Source organism: Notamacropus eugenii, chromosome 1 (assembly GCF_028372415.1).
Source record: "Notamacropus eugenii isolate mMacEug1 chromosome 1, mMacEug1.pri_v2, whole genome shotgun sequence".
Lineage (NCBI taxonomy): Eukaryota > Metazoa > Chordata > Mammalia > Diprotodontia > Macropodidae > Notamacropus > Notamacropus eugenii.
Window position 1 is genome coordinate 342,051,324 of NC_092872.1, and position 16,866 is coordinate 342,068,189.

A 16,866-nucleotide genomic window follows, 5' to 3' on the forward strand; every position below is an offset into this window, starting at 1 on the left:
GCACCATAGGTCTTTGGTCTGTAAATAGCCTTCAGGGCACCATAAAAGTGCCTTTGATAGTTACTACCAGTGTAAAACTAAATTTCATCTACCTCCCTACTGAGCCAAGAATCCTACATTTCTCTATGCTCCACTTGCATTTTACTTTTGATATAGTTAAACTCTGCCTTCTTAGAGAAGGATAAACTATACTGCTGATGAACTCTTTTTTTTTTTTTTTTTCATTTAGCAGTTTCTGAATTTCCCCTTCTGAAGTCATTCCAGAAAATTGTGTATCCAGTTCTGACTTCGGTAACTGGCCTTGCTTTGCCAGCCTTGTTTCACTCTCAGGGCTGCAAAACCTGATAAGTTCTCCAGGGCAAGAGCTGTTTGTCTTTCAGGTCTGCTGGATTTCACATTATTTATAAACATTCGCACATTCCATGTACCAATGGTGAATGGAATCATCTTTGCAAAAGTATTTTTTAATTACATTTTTTTTTGTGTTTCAATCATAGGGTAGGATCCCTACCTGCCACAGAAAGCAGGACATGATTGGGTGAAGTAGACAATTTTTAGGGCATCTTTCTCATGTCAGGAAGTGAGCAATGTGGTCTTTCAAAAGAACTGCTTGTAACCCCTGGGGTTGCTAAATCCTAGTGCTGTTTGGTTCAGTGAGAAGACAATCCTATGGCCTGGGTCACCTATATGCAGGATTGTGACTGCAATGTCCACACTTGTTGCTTCCTCACTTGTCTCTTGCCTCAGGACTTTGAGGTAGGTAAAAAGTGGTAAAGTAGCATGGGTGATGTCTTTTGACTTACACATAAATTGAATTTAAGTGAGACAGAGTTGCATAAAGTCATTGATCTCACTCTTTCTTCTAGTCATCAAAGTCCAGTGGCAAGGCGAAAGTCAAGAAGACTGGTGATGGCTCAGGATGCAGTGGATGACTTTGACATCTTCAATATCTGCCTAGTTCTAAGTGCTCCATAACACTTGCTTCAGTTGCTCTCAATACTGTTGGAACAAATTGTTCTCATTTACCCATTCCACCCAGAGAAGTCTTCATATACTTGGGGTAGATATCTCTGTAACTCATTGATGGTTCTGAGGCGCCTTGGTTACAGTCATCCTAGTTTAGCCCATTTGCCAAAGCAATTTACTGGGATTTGGACATTATGCATGCCAGAGTTTCCTGGAGCCATTTGTGAGAGTTGGGTGGCAGATGGAAACCAAAGGTAGATAGCATCCCTGAATAGGGCTCAACAACCCTCACATCAGAGGTACTAGTCTTCCCTAAATACTTGGATATCCCTCCACCAAAAATAAAGTGCAAGTGAAGCTTAGAGAGATGCAGGATTCTTGGCTCTGTAGGAAGGCAGATGAGATTTGGTTTTATGCCATAGCAATAATCCAAAATGCTTTCATGATGCTATGAAGGCTATGTATGTCAAAGACCTATGGTGCATCTCAACTACTGAGTGCTGATGGAGCCACACTGATCCTGGAAAGAAGGCTGAATACTTCCATAGTTTTCTCCATAGACTGTCATAAACCATTGCTGAGGTCATTGAGTGTTTAACCTCAGGTCTAAGTCAAACTCTCTCTAGCCAAACTTCTAACTGAAGAAGTATTGATTGCCACATGGCTTCTCTCATGTGACAAAGTGCCTGGTTTTGATTCCATCCCAGCAGAGATCTACAGGGCAGGGATCCACTGTTCATAAAGAATTGACTGAAATCTTCTGCTTATGTGGCAAGAGGAGGTTATCCTTCAAAAAATGAAGAATGCCTACATCATCCATCTCTATAAAGAAAAAGGAAAGATTGTTCTGTGAGAATCACAGTAGGGTCCCTCTTAGTCACTGGGGACAAGATTCTTGCCAGAATCCTCTTTGGTAGGTTGATCCATCACCTGGAAGGAGATCATTTACCTGAGAGCCAGTGTGGCATCAAAAAGGCCTGAGGAACAATCCACATGTTGTTTGCTGCCCAATAGGTCCAAAAGAAATGCCAGGAGCAGAAAAGAGGTCTGTATACAACACTCATCAAACTGACCAACTGGAAGTTGTCAGGGCTTCTGGGAGATCATGGTGAAATTTGGTTGCCCTTAAAAATTCATCAGTATTGTACACCAGTTTCATGATAACATGCTTACATAGGTTCTGGATAAAGGATGATCCTCTCATGCTTTCCTAGTCAGTAATGGAGTGAAATAGGGCTGTGTGCTTGTTCCCATGTTGCTGTAAGATGTCTTCAGTGAGGATGAAAATGACATCAAGGTTAGCTGACCATAAACTATTTAACTTGAAAAGGCTACAAGCCAAAACTAAAATGGAGGAAGAGTTGATGCATGACTTTTTGTTAACAGGTGACTGTGTACTCATTGCAGCCTCTGAGGCTGAGATGCAACAGAGTATGGATTGATTCTCAGCTGCTTCTGCTACTTTTGATTTGATGATTAACACCAAGAAAACAGAGATTTTCCATCAGCCACCACCAGTGCATGGAACCATCAATGACAGCTAATGGAGAAATTTTGAATATTGTGAATAAGTTCACTTACCTTGGCAGCATATTTTCCAGGGATGTACACATAGATGATGATGTTAACACATGCATTGCTGCCTCAGTATTTGGGAGGTTCCAAAGAAAAGTGTAGGACAGAAGAGATATTAGGCTACTTTCCAAGCTGAAGGTCTACAGAACCACTCTGTGGACTTCATTGTTGTATACCTCTGAAACTGTACAGTCTACCAGCAACATACCAGAAATGGAACCACTTCCACTTGAATTGTCTTAGAAGAATTTTGAAGATCACCTTGCAAGATAAGGTACCAGACACCACAGTCCTTTATCAAGCTGTTCTGCCTAGTATTCAATCTCCACTGCAGAGTGTGAAACTTCAATGGATGGGCTGATCATATAGTCTAAATACCAAATATATGTTTACTTAAATGACTGTTTTACAGAGAACTCACACTAAGGTAAACATTCACACAGAAGTAAAAATTAATACAAGGACCCTCTTAAGGACTCTCTGAAGAACTTTGGAATCAGTTGTGAAACATCGGAGACACTGGCATAGGACTGCCCAGCATGACATGCCCTTATCAAAGAAGATATTATGCTCTATAAGCAAAGCAGAATCGCAGTAGCTCAAAGGGAATATGAGATGTGCTAATTTAGGGATATCTCTACCTCAAGTGTTCAAGTGGGCTATTTGTCCCTGACCTGTGTTAGAGTCTTCTAAGCTCATAGTGGTCTAATCAATCACAGTTGTACAAAGTGCAGCCACTGAACTTTGACTCCAACAGCGAGATGTCGTTTTAGTCCTCTTCAAGTATGAAGAACAATCAACACAAAGAATGAAATAATTCCTGCTCACAAGAAGTTTACATTATAAGGGAGGAGACCACAAGGTGTCCAGGACTAGAGAGGTTATAATTCTTCTGTACTCTGCCCTGGTCACAATCAAGTTCAATTCTGTACCACAGATTTTTGGGAGGGTGCTGCTAAGCTGAAGGGCCAAAGGAAGATCAACGTAATAGTGAAGCACCCAGAAATTATGTCACGTAAGTACTGGTTAAAGGAGTTGTGGATGTTTATTTAGTCCAAAGAAGAGATTTATGAGGAACATGATAGCTGTCTTAAGTATTCACAGGACTGACATGGAGAAGAGGGATTATTAGCCTTTTCTGCTTAGCCTCAGAGAATAGAAGTAGGAACTGTGGATAACCACTGCTGAGAGGCACGATTAGACTTGATATAATTAAGAGATTCTCAGCAATTAGAGTGTACATAACTGGAATTCCTTGCCTCAGGAATTTGCCAGTTCCTCTCAGTCTTTGCAAAGGCAGGGAATGGTTCTGTGTGTTTGTTTTTGTTTTTAGTCTTTGTAGATCAAAGCAGGCATGTGCTAGAGTCAGCTCTAACGGTCTATTACATTTTCTCTGTGAGCATTTCCAGCTCAGAAAGCTACTATTCAGGGCTTCCTTTACTGCTTTGTTGTTTGTGTAGGCTTAAGAAAATGAAATAAAATGATAATAATGCAGATTAAACTTAAAGGTATGAGAAATATATTCTCCGACCCCATATCATCCCACCCCTCCCAGAACTCCAGTTGTTCAATATTTACAAATTCGTGCTGAACAAAGACTTAACACAGGGCCTGGCATATGAATGGAGGCTTAACAAATGTTTATTGAATAGAACAGAATTGAAAGGCTGATGTCCATTTGGTGAGAACATAACAGAAGGGATTCTCTGGCAGGAGTACATTGGACTAAATAGCCTCAGGTTCTTTCCAACCTTGAGATTTTGTGATTATACCATTACTATCCAGAGTGGAAAATCTCTGCCTGTGGCCTTGGATGAATCCTTTAACGACGGTGCTGAGATCAGAGCTGTGGATAATTAGCACCTTAAAATTATGAATAAAAGGTATGAGACCCTCCATATGCAACAAAATATTTATAGCAGCCTTTTTGTTACCACAAAGTATTGGAAACAGAGCAGATGTCCATTGACTGGGGTATGGCTAAGCAAATGATGATCCATAAATGTAATGGAATATTACTATTATAAGAAATAATGGATGTGATGAATATAGAGATGGATGGAAAGATCTACAAGAAATGATACAGAGTGAAGTAAGCAGAGCCAAGAAAACTATATATAGACAACAGCTATAAAATGTAAATAGAAAGAACAAACACAAATATAAAAAAAAATCAAAAGTGAGTGTTGCAAAATTATAAAGAACAAGCATGACTCCAAAGCAATGGGAAAGCAAATCTTCCCCCCCTCCCTACCAATTTAACTTCTTTAATGATGTCTATGATCCATGAGTGTGGCACATGACACATATTTTCAGACTTTTTAAAAAATCAATTTTTTCTTATTTTCCTCTTTTTCTTTTATCCTTAAAAATATTATTTGTTATTTAGGATAATTCTCTGGGAGAGGAAGGAGAAGGGATGCTAGTGAAAATTTCGGGTGATGAAAAAAAATAAATAAAATTTTTTTTTTAAATAAAAGAGATGGAACCATACCTCAGTCCCTAATAGCTGGGTCCCTAGTGTTGCTGTTTCATTTCTAGGTGAAGGCAAAGAGACTATATGCTTTGGAAATATGGAGTGAATTGTTTCACTTAGATACCCAGAAGGAAAACCTTCTTCCATGATGTCTTCCTCTAGGCTGTTCACTTCAGGAGGTCTTTCATTCCATGGTGAGGGCAGAAAGATGATAATGTCATCCTGGGGCATCCTCTCTCTGGGCTATTCCTTTTCAACTACCAGGGCTTGTTGTTCACTGGTTTCAGTCATGTCAGACTATTTGTGACTCCATTTGGGATTTGGTGGTAAAGATATTGGAGTTTGTCATGTCCTTGTCCAGCTCATTTACAGATGAAGAAACTGAGGCAAACAGGGTGAAGTGACTTGCCCAGAGTCACACAGCAGGGTCACACAGGATCACTGGGGTGACTAGCAGAGAGATGCACTCCCCAGAGCCAGATGTGTCCTGCTGCTGTGATTATTAAGCACTGTCTGTCTCTAGGGAGGTTCCTATCACCCTAGAACAGGAACCTTTAGAATGAGTTTATGTATTCAGCTGGTTAAAATGACAGAGATTCTGACAAGCAGGATTCCAATTTTCACTCCTCATTAGCTGCTGATGTGCCTTGGGTTTTTCTTAAGCGATTCATGCAGATCCGATGGAGGCTGATGAATGAATTTTCTGTTAGTCTAAGATGAAGAGCAGGTGTGCAAATGTGTGTATGTCTACAATATTGATTCCCAAGAAATAAGTGCAGTGAATCCAGCTACAGAGGCACTCTATTCAAACAATAGACACACTAACACATGAAAAAGGTTGTCTCGAGGGGGCATGAAGTACCCAGCCTCTGCTCTAGGGGGTGGGGAGGGTCTCCTCTGGGTTAAAGGGCCTTGAGAATCCCTAGGGCAGCCCTTTTTCTAGATTAAGTGGATTTGCTCTAGTCTGTTCTCCCCAATAGAAGAGGCTTCAGAGGCCACTTAATCCAGCTAGGACCTGACCCTCTATGATCTCTGCAGCAAGAGATCATCCAGCCTTTGCTTCAGGACCTCTAGGCAGGGGGAGCCCCATACCCAGCAGCCTTTTGGAGTACTCTCATTTTCAGGAACATCAGTAGTTAATCTGTCTCAGCAATTTTGGCACATTACTCTTAGTTCTGTATTTAGAAGCCAGGAAAAACAGGTCTAAAACCTTTTTCCAATGACAGGCCTTCAAATACTGATAGCTATGATGTCTCTCACACACCCTGCTCCACACCAGCCCCCCTTCTCTTCTCCAAAATAAACACCATCAGTTCTTCCAACTTCTATTCGTATAGAATAATTTCCCATCCTCTCATCGATCTCCTTCCTAAAATGTGACACTAAGAACGGGACGTAATATTGCAGACGTGGGGCCTGACCACACATTAGGGAAGAAGAGGAGAAGCATTCTTTTAATGCACCCTAACGTTACATTAGCGTTTGGCTGGAGGCTGTCACATTACGCTGTTCATTCATTGAACTTGCAATCAATCAGTTACTCTCGTTGATGGGTAAGATCGTTCAACGTGGTGAGGAAGGGCTTGGGGTTGATGTAGGGAGACTTGTCCATTTTCAGCTATATTTTATCTGAGCAGCTTCCAAGTCTGCCAGCACTTGTCATGGCCAGATGGGAAGAGGTCACCTGTGGCCACAAAGCAAAAGCTGACAGACAGCATTTGTCTAATATATGCACAATACAAACCTATTTATAGGATCATATAGAGGCTATCACATTATTATATATGATTATATCTCACATTGATTTAGAGTGAGAAGAGACCTCAAACTCGTAATTCAATACCCATCATTTTACAAATTAGGAAACTGAGACCTGTGGAGGTTAAATGGCTACACAAGTAATTCGTGATAGAGCTGGGATTTGAACTCAGGACCTCAGATTCTAATATACTGCTTCTTCCATTATATACCCAGTATCATCACATTTCATTAGGAGAAACTTGAAAGATGTCCTTGTAATTATTATCTTGGTCACAGAGCTCCTCACTGTAAATCTTTCAATTACTCTGCTTTTTAGTCCCACCATTTTATATATGGAGTAAGTGAGGTTCCTAGGGCATAAGTGACTTGCAAGTTCATCTAGGTAATTAACAGCAAAGGTGAGATTTGAACATAGGTTTTTACTTGCTCATACCATACTTATTCAAGTGATTAAAAAAAAAAAACCCTAGATGGCGGAGTGAAAGCAATGACTCACCTAAGCTCCTGGACAAACTCCTCTGGATATCTCTGAAAGGAGAATCTGACCAGAATTTGGAGGTGTAGAATCCAGTGGGTGACAGACGTTAACAGATTCGGAGCCCAGGTTGTACTGGAAGGTCCACGGGAAGGATCTGTTCCGCGGGGGTAAGCCCCCAGCGCACAGTGCAGCGCGGTCAGCGCAGCAGGGCGGAAGGGACCTGAGAAGCCCGAGAGTGGCGGGCGAAACCAGCGGAGCAGGAGACAAGCCAAACCGAGCCGGTGAGAGCCTCTGAGCACCAGATATCAGTGCAGCAGCCCTTGAAACCTTCACCCTGAAGACTAAACTTCGGTAAGTCACCTACTGGAACTTCCGGGAGCTAGGATGGCAGAGTGATCAGTAAATGCTCTCTCCTCCCCCCTGATCACCGTGAAAGAACAACAAAATTCTTCCCCAGATAAATCCTGGATGAGCGGGAACAGCAGAAGAGGTCAAATAGTCTCATAACACCAGAGGCTAGAAAAATAGCAAAGGGGGATTCTTCCTATTGTGGCGGAGGCGATCTGGAAGGACAGACGACCCAGGGCAGAGAAAATTCACACTGAGACCCAGGCAAGCCTCAGCACCGGGAGACGAGCCCCAGGAGGGGCGGGAACACGCATTAGATTCTAGGCGTGCCCCAGCCCTCCAGGGGAAAAGGGAAGACAATAGGGAAGCTGGGATCACCATCCCCTGACCTTGCCTTTGCCTCAGGTCAGCTGAGGAGATCTCCTGAGACCAGACCACCCCTCCCACACACCTAACAAGCTAACCCCAGGGTTGATCTGGGAAACAAAAAAAAAAAGCCTGCTTTTAGCCTAGACACACATCAGCTCATCTTAAAGATCTGTACCTTCTGACTGAAAGAACCAGAAGCTACAACACTCAGTCAACATCATGAATGGGAAAAAGCAGACGAAAAGTGAAAAAACCATAGAATCTTTCTATGGGGATAAGGACCAAAACACAAACACCAAAGAGGTCAGAGCTGAGACTGTACTTCCATCTGAAACCTCAGATGGGACTATGAATTTCTCGCAAGCACAACTTGATTACCTGGAACATCTGAAGAAGGATATAAAAGAAAAACTGGCCAATGATTTTAAAATTATAAAAAAAGAATTCACTGAGGAGAACATCACTCTGAAAAGGAAAATTGAAGAAATGGAAAAGGAAGTTCAAAAATTAACTGGAGAGAATAATTCCCTAAAAGGAAGAGTTAATCATACGGAAAAGGAAACACAAAACCTAATTGGGAAAATTGATCAGATGGAAAAGGAAACCCAAAACCTAACTGGGAAAATTGGTCGAATGGAAAAAGAAGTACAAAAATTAAATGGAGAAAATAGCTCCTTAAAGGGAAAAATTGGTCAGATGGAAAAGGAGATGCAAAAGCTAACTGAAGAAAACAATACGATGAAGATTAGAATTGGGCAAGTAGAAACTAATGACTCAATGAGGCAACAAGAATCAGTCAAACAAAATCTAAAGAATGAAAAGATAGAAGAAAATGTAAAATATTTAATTGGAAAAACAACTGACCTGGAAAATAGATCCAGGAGAGAAAATTTAAGAATTATTGGCCTGCCAGAAACCCATGATGAAGAAAAGAGTCTGGACAATATCTTCCAGGAAATCATCAAGGAAAACTGCCCAGAAGTACTAGACTCAGAGGGCAAAATAGTCATCAAAAGAATCCACCGTTCCCCTCCCGAAAGGGATCCCAAACTCAAAACCCCAAGAAATATAGTTGCCAAATTCCAGAGCTATCAACTGAAGGAGAAAATACTACAAACAGCTAGAAAGAAACAATTCAAATATCAAGGACACACAGTCAGGATCACACAGGACCTTGCAGCTTCTACATTAAAAGATCGAAAGAATTGGAACCCAATATTCCGTAAGGCAAAGGAGTTGGGACTTCAACCAAGGATCAACTACCCAGCAAAGTTCAGCATAACATTTCAGGCAAGGAGAAAGTCATTCAACGAAATAAGGGATTTCCAGAGCTTCCTGACCAAAACACCAGAACTCAATAGACAATTTGATCTTCAAATGCAGGTCTCCAGAGAATCATAAAATGGTAAACAGAGGGGAAAAAACAAAAACAAAAACTTGCTACTCGATTAGGGCAAACTGTTTACCTCCCTATAAGGGAAGATGATACCTGTTAATCTTGAGAACTGTGCAGCTATTATGATAAAAGGGATATATGTAGAGGGAACAGGCATAAAGTAAATGATGTCATGTCAAAAATATGATTTAAGTATGAGAAGGGATTGTAATAGGAGGTGTGAAAAGGGGGAAGCAGAAAATGGCAAATTATATCACAGGAAGAAGTACAAAACTATAGTACAGGGAAGGAGGGGAGGGAGATGAGCATTGTTTGAGAGGTACTCTCATCTGATTTGTTCAAAGGAGAGAACAATAATCTTAAGTAGATAATCTTAACTAGCTCTAGATGTAGTAGGAGGGGAAGGGGGAAGAAAGGGGAGGGTGGCTAAAAGGGAGGGAAGAAGCAATAAGAGTAAAGGGGAGTAAAAGGGAGGGGGGCTAAAAGAAGGAGGGGAAGGCTGCAGGAGGAGGGGAAGAAAAGTGAATACTATTGAGGAGGGGAAGGGAGACGGGAGAGCTAAAAGCACAAATGGTGGGAAAGAGGTTGGAGGGAAACACACAGATTGTAATCATAACTGTGAATGTGAATGGAATGAACTCTCCCATAAAATGGAGACGGGTAGCAGAATGGATTAAAAGCCATAATCCAACAATATGCTGCTTACAAGAAACACATTTGAAACGGGGGGATACACATAGGATAAAGGTCAAAGGATGGAGCAGAATATATTGTGCTTCAGATCATGTAAGAAAGGCAGGAGTAGCAATCCTAATCTCAGACAAAGCAAAAGCAGAAATAGATCTAGTCAAAAGGGATAAGGATGGAAACTATATCCTGCTAAAAGGCACTATAGACAATGAAGCAATATCATTACTAAACATGTATGCTCCAAGTGGTATAGCATCCAGATTCTTAGAGGAGAGGTTGGGGGAGATGAAGGAAGAAATTGATAGCAAAACTATACTACTGGGGGACCTCAACCTCCCCCTCTCTGAACTCGATAAATCTAACCTCAAAATAAACAAGAAAGAGGATAAGGAGGTAAATAAAACTCTGGATAAGGTAGATATGATAGATCTTTGGAGAAAATTAAATGGGAATAGAAAGGAATATACCTTTTTCTTAGCGGTACATGGAACATTTACAAAAATTGACCATGTACTAGGACATAAAAATCTCACAATCCAGTGCAGAAAGGTAGAGATAATCAATGCATCCTTTTCAGATCATAATGCATTAAAAATTATATGTAATAAAAGGCCATGGAAAGAGAAACCAAAAATCAATTGGAAACTAAATAATCTAATTCTAAAGAAGGGTTGGGTTAAAGAAGAAATCATAGAAACAATCAACAATTTCATTCAAGAGAATGGCAATAGTGAGACAACATACCAAAACTTATGGAATACTGCAAAAGCAGTTATTAGGGGAAGTTTTATATCTTTGAATGCTTACATAAATAAAATAGAGAAAGAGGAGATCAATGACTTAGGCTTGCAGTTGAAAAAGCTAGAAAAAGAACAAATTGAAAATCCCCAAGTAAATACCAAATTAGAAATACTGAAAACCAAAGGCGAGATTAATAAAATTGAAATTAAGAAAACTATTGAATTAATAAATAAAACCAATAGTTGGTTTTATGAAAAAACTAATAAAACTGATAAACCTTTGGTCAATCTGATTAAAAAAAAGAAAGAAGAAAATCAAATTACTAATATTAAAAATGAAAGGGGTGAACTCACCTCCAATGAGGAGGAAATTAAAACAATAATTAGAAACTACTTTGCCCAACTTTATGCCCACAAATTCGATAATCTAAACGAGATGGATGAATATTTTAAAAAATACAAATTGCCCAGATTAACAGAAGAGGAAGTTGAATACTTAAACAAACCCATTTCAGAAAAAGAAATTGAACAAGCCATCAATGAACTCCCTAGGAAAAAATCTCCAGGGCCAGATGGATTCACAAGTGAATTCTATCAAACATTTAAAGAACAGTTAATTCCAATACTACATACACTATTTTTGAAAATTGGGGAAGAAGGAGTCCTCCCAAATTCTTTCTATGATACAAATATGGTTTTGATACCCAAACCAGGAAGAGACAAAACAGAGAAAGAAAATTATAGACCAATTTCCCTAATGAATATAGATGCAAAAATTTTAAATAAGATTTTAGCAAAACGAATACAGCATCTTATCACGAGATTAATACATTATGATCAGGTAGGATTCATACCAGGACTACAGGGCTGGTTCAATATTAGGAAAACTATTAGCATTATCGATCACATCAACAACAAAGCTAACAAAAACCACATGATTATCTCAATAGATGCAGAAAAAGCTTTTGACAAAATATAACACCCATTCCTACTAAAAACACTGGAGAACATAGGAATAAAGGGAACTTTCCATAAAATAATAAGCAGTATCTATCTAAAACCTTCAGCAAGCATTATATGCAATGGGGATAAGCTAGATGCATTCCCAATAAGATCAGGGGTGAAACAAGGTTGTCCATTATCACCACTATTATTCAATATGGTACTAGAAATGTTAGCTGTAGCAATTAGACAAGATAGAGATATTCAAGGAATAAGAATAGCCAAAGAAGAAAATAAGTTATCACTCTTTGCAGATGATATGATGATTTACCTAGAGAATCCCAGAGATTCAAGTAAAAAATTACTTGAATTAATAAACAACTTTGGCAAAGTTGCAGGTTACAAAATAAACCCACACAAATCTTCTGCGTTCCTATATATTAGCAACAAAGTCCAACAGCAAGAGATAGAAAGAGAAATCCCATTTAAAGCTAGGGTAGACAGTATAAAATACTTAGGAGTCTACCTGCCAAAACAAACCCAGGGATTATATGAACACAATTACAAGACACTTTTTGCACAAATAAAGTCAGATTTAAGTAAGTGGAAAAATATTAGTTGCTCATGGGTAGGCCGTGCTAATATAATAAAAATGACAATTCTACCTAAATTAATATACTTATTTAGTGCCATATCAATTAAACTATCAGACAATTACTTTCTAGAGCTGGATAAAATAATATCAAAATTCATTTGGAAAAACAAAAGGTCCAGAATATCAAAGGGACTAATGAAAAGAAATGCTTGGGAAGGTGGCCTAGCGCTACCAGACCTCAAATTGTACTATAAAGCAGCACTTGTCAAAACCACTTGGTATTGGCTAAGAAACAGAGAGGTAGACAAGTGGAATAGACTTGGCACTCAAGATGCAGTAGGCAAGGAATATAGCAACCTTCTGTTTGATAAACCCAAGGACCCCAGCTTCTGGGATAAGAACTCATTGTTTGACAAAAATTGCTGGGAAAACTGGATAACAGTGTGGTGGAAATTAGACATAGACCCATACCTGACACCGTACACAAGAATAAAGTCCAAATGGGTACATGATTTAGGTATAAAGATTGATACCATGAATAAACTGGAGAAGCAAGGAATAGTGTATTTATCAGATCTATGGAGAAGGGAAGAATTCTTTACTAAAGGAAAGACAGAAAGCATTATGAAATGCAAAATGGATAACTTTGATTACATTAAACTGAGAAGTTTTTGCACAACCAAACCCAAAGCAACCAAAATCCGGTGGGATGTAGTAAATTGGGAAAGAATTTTTACAGCTAAGCTTGGGGATAAAGGCCTCATTTCTAGAATATATAGAGAACTGACTCAAATGTATAATCATACAAGTCATTCCCCAATTGATAAATGGTCAAAGGATATGAACAGGCAATTTTCAGAGGAAAAAATTAAAGCTATCTATAATCATATGAAAAAATGCTCTAAATCACTATTGATTAGTGAGATGCAAATCAAAACAACTCTGAGGTACCACATCACACCTATAAGATTGGCAAACATGACAGAACAAGAAAAGGATAAATGCTGGAGAGGATGTGGGAGAGTTGGAACACTAATTCATTGTTGGTGGAGCTGCGAGCGCATCCAACCATTCTGGAGAGCAATTTGGAACTATGCCCAAAGGGCTACAAAAATGTGCATACCCTTTGACCCAGGAATATCGCTACTAGGACTATATCCCCAAGAGATCATAAAAATGGGAAAGGGTCCCACATGTACAAAAATATTTATAGCAGCACTCTATGTAGTTGCCAAAAACTGGAAGTCAAGGGGATGTCCATCAATTGGGGAATGGCTGAATAAATTATGGTATATGAATGTAATGGAGTACTATTGTGCCATAAGAAATGATGAACAAGAAGACTTCAGAGAGGCCTGGAAGGACTTATATGACCTGATGCTGAGTGAAAGGAGCAGAACCAGGAGAACTTTGTGCACAGCAACGACCACAGTGTGTGAGAGTTTTTTCTGGTAGACTTGGAATTTTGTAATAACGCAAAAACTTCTTATAAAAAAAAAAAATTCCAAAGGTGGTTCTCAAGGCAAAATGCCTTCCACACTCAGAGAAAGAAATATGGAAGTCACTCACAAAATGTAGCAGATCATGTTTGTGTATGTGTATGTGTTTGTGTATCATGTCCTGATTTGTTATACGATTTCTTTCATTTATTTTAGTCTGACTACATAGCATGACTATAGTGAAAATATACTCAATAGGAAAGTATATGTAGAATCTATACAGAATTGTATGCAGTCATGGGGAGGGAGGGGGGTAGTGGGGGATAGGTGGAGGGGGATAAAATCTCAATTGTATGGCAATGATTGTTAAACATTAAAAAGTAAAAAAAATAAAAAAAATAAAAAAATAAAAAAAACCCTGAAAGACAAGATTTTACGTTTATACCTATTGAGTTTCCTCTGTTTAAACTCATTAAGGCTTTAAGATAGGATCATCTTTGACGATCTGTAGCAATTAGAAGATTGTAACCACCTGGATAAGAGGAATGTTTAATAATTATCTGCTTCCATGTGCAGACCTTTTAAATGTGATTATATGTTGTGGAGCCACACTGGGTTTGGAAAAGTCCAGAGGTGCTGAATTCCCTTCATTATTTCTCTTGTAATTTTCCAGTTCTATGAAATAGTAGCCCTGTGCAGGGAAGCTAGGTGATGCAGTGGATAAAATGTTAGGCCTGGTGTCAGGAAAGCCTGAGTTCAAATCTAGCCTTAGACACTTACTAGCTGTGTGACCCCGGGCAAGTCATTTTAACCTGTTTGTCTCAGTTTCCTCATTTGTAAATGAGCTAGAGAAAGAAATAGCAAACTCCAGTATCTTTAACAAGAAAACTCTAAATGAAGTTGTTGAGATTTAGAGGGTTGGGACCCTGAAATAGCTACACATGGGTCCTGCCCAAATGAATTTGACTCAAACTTCCTTTCAGCCAAAAGAGTTTATTAAAGATCCTCCATATTGGGTATACTCTTAAGGAATCCAAGCATTTGTAATGCTAATGAAATTAGATTGAATCTGAGTCTTTGTGATTCTTGTACTGGCAAGCAGGTCAGATTGAATCTGAGCATCTTCATGAAGGCCAAGACTGATCTTATATACAGATATTGTGGGAGGAATCCAGGATTGGCCAAGTACTCTGTGGAAGAGGGGGGCCTAGGGAGGATCTTGATGGGAATGGCCAGTAGGCTGGAGTGACTAGAGGTTGGAGTCCAGAAACCAAGAGAATGGAGTTTTGATGGGATCAAAGATGGGGAGTAGCAGAAGAGGATATCAAGATAATAGACAATGGAGTCCTGGGCTAAGTTAAGGGTAATAGAGAATTGGGCATAGCTATAATAAAAGGCTAAGCCTCAGGTGAACTCCAGATCAAGTGGGAAGATTCAAGGAGAGTTCAAAGGGTTTTCCAGAGCCTATACCCCATCAGGGTCACAAAGAGTCTGACATGACTGAAACCACTCTACAATATCAAGTCCTGTTGAGACATAGTATGCCAAAAATGAGGGAGGTTATCATTCAAATGTATTCTGCCCTCGTCAGATCTCATCTGGAAGTGTCCTTCTCAGTTCTGAGCACCATGTTTTATGAAAGGCGTGGACAAACGAGCTCATCCAGAGAAGGATGACCAGAATAATGAAGGGAGTAGAGACTATGTCTTAAGCAAAACAGTAGATGGAATTGGTGACATTTAGACAAGAAATGAGAAGACATGATGAGTATATGACAGTTGTCTTCAAATGCTTGAAAAGTTGTTAGGAATAAAAGGTATTAGACTTGTTCCAGTTGGTCACAGAAAACAGAATTAAGATGAAAAGAAAGAAGTTGCAGAAAAGCAGATCTGAGGGCTGTTACATGGTTCAAAGGAAAGAGCATGGGCCCTGGAGTCAGGAGGGCCTGAGTTCAAATTCAGCCTCAGACGGTTGTTAGCTGTGTGATGCTAGGCAAGTCACTTAACCCTGACTGCCTCCAAAAAAAGAAAGAAAACAAAAGGAAGGAAGGAAGGAAGAAAGAGGAAGGAAGAAAGAAAAAGAAAGAAAGGAAGAAAGGAAGGAAGGAAGGAGGGAAGGAAGGAAGGAAGGAAGGAAGGAAGGAAGGAAGGAAGGAAGGAAGGAAGGAAGGAAAGGAAGAAAGGAAGGAAGAAAGGAAGAAAGGAAGAAAGAAAGAAAGAAAGAAAGAAAGAAAGAAAGAAAGAAAGAAAGAAAGAAAGAAAGGGAAGAAAAGACTTGGCTTGATGTAAGGGAACAACAATTAGAGCCATCCGAGGCTGGATGACAACTTTTCAGTGAAACTGTAGAAGGAATTTCTTCTTAGGCGTGGAAAAGGCTGAATGAACCCAGCAATCTTCTCCAGCCAAGAATTTGTATTTCTATGAAGTATTCATCATGTTTTGTGTCTGTACTTGAATCAGCTTCTCTTACTCAGACCCATAATTATGATAAGAAAATCATAATAATTGATAGTTATTTAGCACTTGAAGTTTTATAAAGCACTGTATAGGCATGTATATATGGCATTTAAATGTATATAGATATTTATATAAACATATATATATTTAAAATCTCATTAGAACTTCATAACAGCTCTGAGATGGGTGCCACTGGCATTATTATTCCCTACTTTCCTTATGAGGAACCCGAGGTTGAGGATCATAGGGTAATGGAAAAGGCACCAGTGAATTTAGAGGGAGAGGACCTGAGTTCAAATCCTGTCTTTGCTACTGTGTGACCATGGGCAAATTACCACTTCTTTAGACCTCAGTTTTATCGATCATAAAATGAGAGGCATAGACTACATAACTACTAGGTTCCTTGAATAAAAAAAGCATTTATAAATCCTCTCTTGCTATTTCATATTGTTTATGGAAATCCTCATGTTATTTGTTTTTACATTTCAGAATAAAAATAAAACAAAAGGTATTTATTAAGCACTTATAGTACAGCAGGGGCAGTTCTAAACTCTGGGAATACAGACAAAAGTGAGATTCTAATCCCAAGGAGTTTATGTTTGAATAGAAGGAGACCACCTGGAGGAAGGGTGGAG